The sequence below is a fragment of the Lycium ferocissimum genome, chromosome 8 (assembly GCF_029784015.1).
Source record: "Lycium ferocissimum isolate CSIRO_LF1 chromosome 8, AGI_CSIRO_Lferr_CH_V1, whole genome shotgun sequence".
NCBI classification, from domain to species: domain Eukaryota; kingdom Viridiplantae; phylum Streptophyta; class Magnoliopsida; order Solanales; family Solanaceae; genus Lycium; species Lycium ferocissimum.
In genome coordinates, this window is record NC_081349.1 from 10232072 (window position 1) to 10241202 (window position 9131).

Consider the following 9131-nt stretch of genomic DNA (forward strand, 5'->3'; position numbering starts at 1 on the left):
AAACAAGAAAAAAACAAATATTTAGAACTGGGGAAAAACTTCAAACTAAGTCGGTTTTAAAAATCTATACTTAAGAGGCTTGAAATTCCGAAGTTTCTAGCCCTTTTAGCTTCTTCCCAATTTTAAATCGACCTCCAAAAACTATTTTGGTAAGAGGGGTTGGGGTTATTTATAGAATCCCAAAATATTTCTACAAAGTAAAGTCTCGATGTGATACAGGCGTATTTCCTTAAATAACTCAACAAAACGATACCTTGGCTTGGATTGAACTAAATCTACAACGAACGCTCGAATTGGCTTGTCTTTCTCGATCCGATCCGATTCGAGTTGAACCAATGAGAGATGTGAACATACAAGTGCAATAAAATAAAATACTAAGAAAAATCATTTTGTTTTGACTTAAATCGATAGAAAAAAGTAAAACGGTGGGGGAAGTGGTATTACCGCAGATTGGGAAGAAAATATCAAAATTGGGTTGAAGCCCCGATGGTTTCATCATGAATGACATGACCGAGAAGCTGTGGAGAGCTCGCACACTTTGATTTTAACACCATTGTTGGACAAGAAAGAGAAAATTAAAGGGCGGCGATTAGGGTTTTTATGTGGAAGAGAAGAGAGAGAATGGGAAGAGAGTGGGAGCGTTTTGAAATGGAAATAAAAGGAAAGGGGGATATACCCATTATCTAATGTGAGACTGGGCCGGGTCGTGCCCATTTGGGCTGGACTCGGTCCAGATTTTAAAAATTAAAAGGTTGGCCCCTTTATATACATATATATGTATACCTAGTGTATACATGTATATGTATGCCTCGTGTATACATATATATGTATACATATATATATATATATATATATATATATATAGGAATTTGATAATTAGTAAAGACTAAAATTGATGATATTTTAATTGGAGAGAAAATCAGGGCATAAGTATCCTATTAAAATAATTAAAAATTGGCCAATTTTTTTAATGGGCTTAATATTGTGAATATGGCCTTAATTGATTTTAATCCAACTGATTTTTTCAATTATGGCCAAATTTGGCCTTAATTGATTTTAATCTAATTGGTCATTTCAATTATGGTCATATTTGGCTTAATTAGCATATTTAAAGATCAAATTGCATTAGTGACCTTAATTAATTTAAGCCAATGAATTTGGTCATTTCAATTAAGGCCATTCAGGGGATAATTTTACAAAAATGACCCCAATTTCTTTAAACCATGAATTGGTCAAATTAATTGTGGTCATAAAAAAATAATTAAATAATTTAAACACCAATTTGCAATAAGGACCTCTTAATTGACTAATTAAAACATTTATAGATAATTATAAATAATTTTGACAAATTACACAATTATGCAAAACTTTAAAGATTAAAGGGTGAAATGGTTAATTATTTAAATAACTCAAACTCCATGGATTAACGGAAATAAAATATTTGCTAATTTTGATTTTTGACAATTTAACAATTAGATAGTGATTATTATTTTAAAACAAAATGCCCTTTTTCCTTTGATTAAATCTAACAAGCATCTCATAAAATGTCAAAAAAGTAGCCATTGATTTCTAAATAAATTTGTGATGTCATGAAAAACCTTTCATCAATTTAAAGGAGAAAAAATATTAAATCCCCGAACAATTTATAAAAATATTTGAACCCTTTAAGGTGCATAGCTCATTTTTTTTATTTTCATAGGATTCTGAGTAATTAAAATAAATTACGGGAGGTTAAAAATTAGGTGTCAACACTACCTCTAGCCAAACCCAACTAATACACCTTAGACTAAACTAGCCAAGGGTACCACTTAATAGATTGAAAGGTAAACTGCCTAACAACTACTATGAATTTGAAATACCTACAATAACTTCTTATAAGAGAAGAGTAGGTTTACAAGTTAAAGCACATGAAACAATGCTTAAAACAAACTAAGAGAATAAAGCATCTTCAAAGGTTTCAGAAAACAGTCCTTCGCTTGTTGTTAGCTTTGTTGAACACTTGAGTCAGTGATGGCCGCACCGTGTGATTTTTAGGATTTTCAAGTGATACAATATGTTACAACATGTTGTATATATAACGTGGGAAGAAGTACGGATGGATAGAGACCACTACCAATATTTGACCAAAGACGGGCTACTAACCGCCATTGACAGAAGTGAGTAGCTCGTCTTTACAACTGTCTTTGCTTACCGTGCAAGATGCATAGAGAGCATATCACAGACCAGGTCTCTATCTGATTTTGAATTAGTTTGACAATCATCAAAACACGAATGCACTTGAGCTTATCAATTTCCCCCTTTTTGATAGTGACAAACTCATAGACAATGTTCCCCCTATGAACTAGATCACATTTGTTCCCCCTGTAACGCAGACCATCATTTTAAATGCACCTGCAATATGTTAGCAACAAAATACATTTCCTCAATGAACCAGAAGACCAGGTCACCCACTAAAGGGTCCTTCAATTTTGGCACATATCAATCTTCCAGTTCTTCCCCCTTAGTCACAGCATGTCAGCCAGCACATCCACTGCATTCCTTCTCACAACATATGCACAATATTCATCATCATCTTCCCCCTTTTGGCATCATCAGAAAAGCAACCACAGTGCAACCAGTAAGAGGTACAAGCAGAGAATATTACAAGTAGAGTCAACACGTGCAAGCAAGAAATAGTGCATAAAAATAATGTAAAAGCCCAAGAAGTAGTTCAAAAAGTACAAGAATATGTAAAAGTAAACTACTAATGTGCCAGTCAGACAAGAAAGGTAGGAACACGGGGTTAAGACATCAACCAAAGAAGAAGGGGGGGAACTAAGAACTGTAAAACTTCTAGAACTGACATGGGGTGATCCAAGGCTTGAAGAAGATTGTCAATTTTATCAATATATGTGCCCTGAGCTTAGAGAATTTGGTTCTTGAGATCTTCCACTTTGATCTTTAACTGATCCCTCAAAAGAGCATTCTCACCTTTCAACTGCTTAATTTTTGCATGTGCTGCCTTCAGGGCTTTGGTGAGAACATAGATGGTGCAACTTGCTCCTTTAGGCGCACAGTCAAAATCTTCTAGAGTATCCATGGAGATCATATTCTCTTCTGTTCCTAAGGTGGCTTTGCCAATCCTCACATTAAAATGCCTAAGGACCTTGTCGAAAAAGCCATAGGAAGACACCGGATCATTTTCACTAGTGCTCACTGCATTGATCATGTGATTGATTATGATTGCTGGTAGATTGATCAGTTAAAGAGTTGACAAAGCTTCCATGAGTACCATATGTTCTGAAGTGACGCTGTCATCCCTTTCACTTCTTGGTATGAGCACCTTGTCTACAAACTCGAAAACCAGTTGACAAGTGGGCTCGAGATCCTTTTTGAGGAGCTTTTCTGAATGGACTGACCTACCCTTCTTAACAATCATATTTTTGAAGGAGGTGGAAGCCTTTCCAGTCACATCTCTCAGCCCTTCGATTGGCACTCCCAAGATTTCGGCTTAAGCATCGTTTTCAGCAAAGACAAAGTCTCACATTCATTGTTAGGGCCGGAAAGCGTTGTCATCAAGATGAAGTAGATTTTTACACACTTCAGCTTTATACACACAAGGAGCCGGTGGAGTAAGATGATGAGTCCACTTTTTAAATTCCACTATCTCCCGCAGTTCTTTCATCCAGTCTCCTGTTTCAGGTTTACATCAATCATCCTCCCAAAGAGAATCTGCTGTGTTTGGAGACGTTCCTTTCTTAATTCAATTTCATGTCTCTCAATGACACTTGTCCTCCGTTTCTTTTGTGAAGCAGATTGAGTATCATTTCCTTCTCCTCCTATCTCCTCCTTTCCTCATGTCATTAATGCCCTTTAATTTACTTTTTTTGTTTTTCTTCATACCCCTAGATATCTGACTGCGCACTAAACGAAGTATGATATCACCATCAGATTCAACATTTTCTCCTGAGTTTTCTTTTGAGGCACCAGGTGCTTCAGCACAGATGGGACACCAAGTTTTCTTCTCAGGGTGAGAGACGAGTATGAAACCTATAGCCTTTTCTTTCCTGTTAAGATTTCCGACTTGTTGTCCTTCAGAGTTGTCGATGTTATCTCTTCCTATTTCAACCTCTCCACTTGTTTCGTCCGATTTTTTTGAAGAGGACTGTGCCGATATCAAGTATATATTTGCATCTCTTTTCTCAAGATTCAAAGGTCCTCTTAGTTCAAAGAAACCAGATAGAGATGTAGATATACTTTGGTTAGAGGAGATTGAGTGCTCTGAGGATGACTGTTGGGAGTTCATTTTAATTTAGCTTAAAGGAGGGTTTTGAGATATTTGTACTTAGTAAGAGTGATGAGATAGGAGTTGGTTTAGACGACCTTGTTTAAGACAGAAGAGAGAATGAGAAGTTCGATAGTCTGATGATTTTGGTAAGTGAAGAGAGAGAAAGACATGAGAGATGCATTTAAGGTGTCCGAGATGACATTTTAGGACAGGTGTGAGAGACGAGACAAATTCGGTTAGAAGTGAAGCGTCGATTGGAAGACTTCAGGTTTGAAATGTGAATTAGAAGACGCTTGACCAACTTGGCACTTAAATAGTTCAGAACATATAAAGGTACTGAGTGAACTACTAATCTGTGGCACAGAGAGACCGAGTCCCTGGATAGTTTTGACAGTGCTGAGCAACAGTTCTGTACTTTTTTCATAAGCTGTCCTGCACCTTCTATGTGTGCATACCCCTTCTTCTATCACATCCACCTTCATTTTCTCTCTTTTCAACCTGCATATGATGTCAGTGTTTGGATTTGGAAACCCAAACCATCTTGGGTCCCTTATAGTTAGAGAAGGGATGGATCAAGTTCCTTTTCACCCAAACAGGCAGCACATTCCCTTTCTTCTTCCTCTGAGGTCCTTTCTTTTGACAACTAGTTCCTTTCGTGCCCAAACTTACTTTCCTTTTGATGAAGGCTTTGTTCCTCTAAAAAGATTCAATTCTTGCTTTGCAAGGCTCCTTGTAGTGACCTTCTTACCCGTAATGAGTGCACAACCAATTTTCAGTGGTGGAGACATACTTGATGTGGGGATTGTAGGGTGTCTTCTTGTAACCAATCCCTTCCCTACCGCTTCCTTTACTCTTGTACATGGAGGTAATTACGTCAGAGGACCAGGTCCACTTGAGAGTTTTATCAAGATCAAACTTAATTCTGTTCAAGTCTTCCTTCAATTGCTTGCTCCTCTCGACTTCAGTAGTGAGACTTAGTTTTGCCTTTTTGATCTCATCTTCAAGCTCCAAGTAAATTTTACTGGCTTCACCCTTCCCTTTAAGAGATGCTCCTGTATCCCCTTTTATTCGACCTTTAGGATAATATTTAGCTGTTTGGTCTCATTAACCTGCTCTCTCATCTTTCCAATCGACACCAACAAATTGTCTCTTTCATGTTCAGAATTACTAATTTCAAGAGTTAGTGCATCCTTTTCAGCAATAAGGACCTAATAGGCATCAATTAACATACCTGACAATGACATGAGTTTATTAATTAAAGGGTAGGCTTTCAGTTTTTTCTTTACCTCCCTGAAATTTACCTCTTCTACTTCATCATTCTTGTCACTATCGTCTGAATCTGACTTTGACATGAGTGCAAAGATAGACTCATACTTAGAGGCTGCATCTTCAACGACCACCATGGATGTGTATCCCTTCTGTCGTTCTCATCTTCAGACTCACTGGAGGAGTCCCTTAATGCAGCAAGTGCCTGCTTTATTATTTCATCAGCAGCTTCCTTTCTTCTGAACCTTTTGTCATGGAGCTGGTTTCTCCTTGCAGTTCTGTTATCACTGTCCTTTTTACTCAGAGAACACTCTTTGGCGAAGTGACCAGGTCTGCCACACTTATGGTAGAGATAGTCATTTCCCCTGGAGTTTCTGCTGGAGCTTCCTGCCTTCGGGATTCCACCACTTCTTTGGATCAGTTTAATAAATCTTTGTGTGAGATATGCTAGCTCAGATTCATCATCACTTGAGTCTTCTCTGGCAGCTTTGAGAGCAAGACTCTTTTCTCTTTTTACTTCATTCTTTTCATCCTTCTTTAAGGTCATCTTCATCTCATAGGTTTTAAGGTTTTCAATGAGTTCATCGGCCGTCAGCTTGGTGAGGTCTTGGGCTTAAGAAATAGCATTTACCTTGCTGTCCCAAGAATCTGGCAAAACACCGAGCAACTTCCTCACCAGTTTAGTAGTTGTGATGTCCTCTCCTAGAGAATGAAGCTTATTTATAATCGAGGTGAATCTAATGTGTATATCATGAATAGATTCTCCCTCTTTAATTTTAAACATTTCATACTCTGTGGTGAGCATTGTAGACACGTGATTTTTGACCCTCCCCGAGGTGTTTCACCTTCTAATGTCTAAATATTTTTTTGAATTTTAATTTTGATGTGTCGATTTTATTCTATTTTATTAACGAAAATCAAGGAAAAGGAGTCAAAAAAACATATTTACTATTTTAGACTGCAAGTTTTGTGTTTTAACGAAAGAAAAATAACAAAAATAGGTTTCTTTTAATCTAGTTTTTTTAGTTAATTACCTTTTAAATTTTTCTTTAGTGTAATGATTTTTATTTTTTTATTTTTATTTTTAATTTAAAAGTAGTTGATTAATATTTTATCTTGGTGTTTTTATTTAATCAAAAGAAAAAGAAAATTGAACTAATGATAGCCCGCCACTTGGCAAAATTCCACCCTATCTACACAAAAAAAAGCATATTCCATTTTGGGAAGGGAATATTCCTTTCATCCTTCAAGATATTTTTATTCATATGGGCATTTTGGGAAAAGGAATAACACACTCAAAACCCTAGACTAGACACCTATAAAAAAGCTAAATATAGAGACTAAAAAGAGACTAACACATATAAAATACACACGAACACACATAGTTAAATCAGCCGTCACTTCCACACTAATACTAAAATATATCAGCTGCAACATATACCTAACAATCATCCTAGACTACACACGAATAGCCTCTACACAATCATCTTAATAGATCTTATACACAAGATCAGCCGCAAGTTTACTAGCCGCAAGTTTACTTCTTTTTCAATTTTCTAAGACTATGAAAAACACAGCTCCAAACCACCCATTTCACCATTAAAGCCAGCACACTAAAACACCCCAAAACCACCTCAAAAACCAGTCCCAACACCACCATTTTCTACCCAAAACACAGCTAAAACAAACGGTCCCAAGATCACTGAAGAATCTCGAGTTTGTTAGGTTAGTCAGCGGAGTTCTTGTTCGAGTTCGCCAAGACGAGGTTCCGGTTCATGTTCTTATTTGGTCGACAAATTTCAGAGGTGTTATGACATAGAAGTCCAATCATTATCTTGTTCTTGATTGTTACATGAAGTTCCATGCTCAACATTATAAATTTAATTGATGTTTGGATGAGAATTTGCTGTTAATGGTTAGGCTAATTTTCTCCAGTCTGTATGCTTGCTTAGTAGTATTACGTTTGTCTTGCGTTCGCTTTTGAAGTTCAATGCCTCTATCCTTCTTTACATTCTGGTGCAATTCACTTTTATCATGGGGAATATTTAATATTTTTTTATGTTTTACTATGATATGGATTTAGCAGTATGTTTGGTGCAAATTGTAAAAGAAAAACTTTTATGAGTTCATTATGTAATTACATATCCATTTTAGAGTCATTAGTTGGTTAACATCGTAATGGTCTTAATGTTACCCTATTTGAATTGCGCGGTGGACGTTTAAATGTTCCTTTCAAGCGAGGTCAATTTTACTTTTTGCCGGATAATACTTGGCTCGTTCTATGTGTAGTTCTTTAATTACGAAAATAAGGGTTCCTAATTATTCAGCCCTCGACATTTTTCTCTAAATACTTTGAGCCTAGCTACATTTAAAGGCTTGGATATTAATTGTGAGAGAGCGGGATGGGGTGCGGATTTATTCCAAACCCCGTTTTAAAACTAAAAAGAAAAGAGTGGAAAAACCAATTGTAAGGGAGCGAGATGGGTTGAGAATTTATTCAAAATCCGTTGTCGAAAGAGTGAAAATTAATCAATAATAATATTAAGTCTCGGATTTTAGAGACAAATGATTGCTTTTAATGCTAGATTAGCTTTAGGCACGTTTCAAGATGTTTGTTCCGATTACGAATGCGGTTACGCATCTTATTTCGAGACGCTTTAAACAACTCAAGGATGCGGTTACGCACCTTGGCCAAACACGTTTTAATAACCAATCTTGTTTTGATTAAGAATGCGGTTACGCATCTTATTTTGAGAAGCTTAAAAAGTCCGGAATGCGGTTACGCATCCGGTTTAAGGCTAATAAAAGTTTAACCACTAAAAAGCACGAGCAAATTAATGCTCGGGAACATAATTTATCCAAAATTAGTTTAAGCTAGGTATAAGTCAATAAAGCGACCGTGCTAGAACCACGGGACTCGGGGAACGCCTAACACCTTCTCCCCGATCAACAGAATTCCTTACCCGGTCTTTTGTTTTCGCGGACCAATAATAAAAGAGTCATTTCCTTTTGATTAGGGATTCATAAGGTGACTTGGAACACTAAAACTCAATTCCAAGTGGCGACTCTGTAAATAAACGATCCCTACTCAAAACCGTTACTTCAATTGGAAAAACCCTTAAATATTAAAAACTTGTGCGTTTATAGTGCGGGGGAGAAAAAAGGGGTGTGACAAGCATGTCGATCTTAGAGTTCTTCGCCTGTGTTGTTCCTTCATGGGCTGTTTGAAGGGCTTCCCAGATCTTTTTAGCAGTTGAGCACGCTGAGACTCGATTGTATTCATCAGGTCCTATTCCACACACAAGGATCATCTTGGCTTTATAATTTTTCTCCACTGCCTTCATGTCAGCATCATGGTATTCTTTCCTTGTTTTGGCAGTGGTTTTTACACCATATTCACTTGTGTGTACTGGGATATAGGGGCATTCATAGATGATATCCTACAACTCTAAGTCTTCAGCCATGATGAAGTCATGTATTCTAGTCTTCCACCACCCATAGTATTTTCCGTTAAATCTGGGTGGCCTAGTGAAAGATTGACATTCCTCCATATTGGGCGGTGCAACCATTTTACAGATTCTTTCTAGGTGTCAACCTT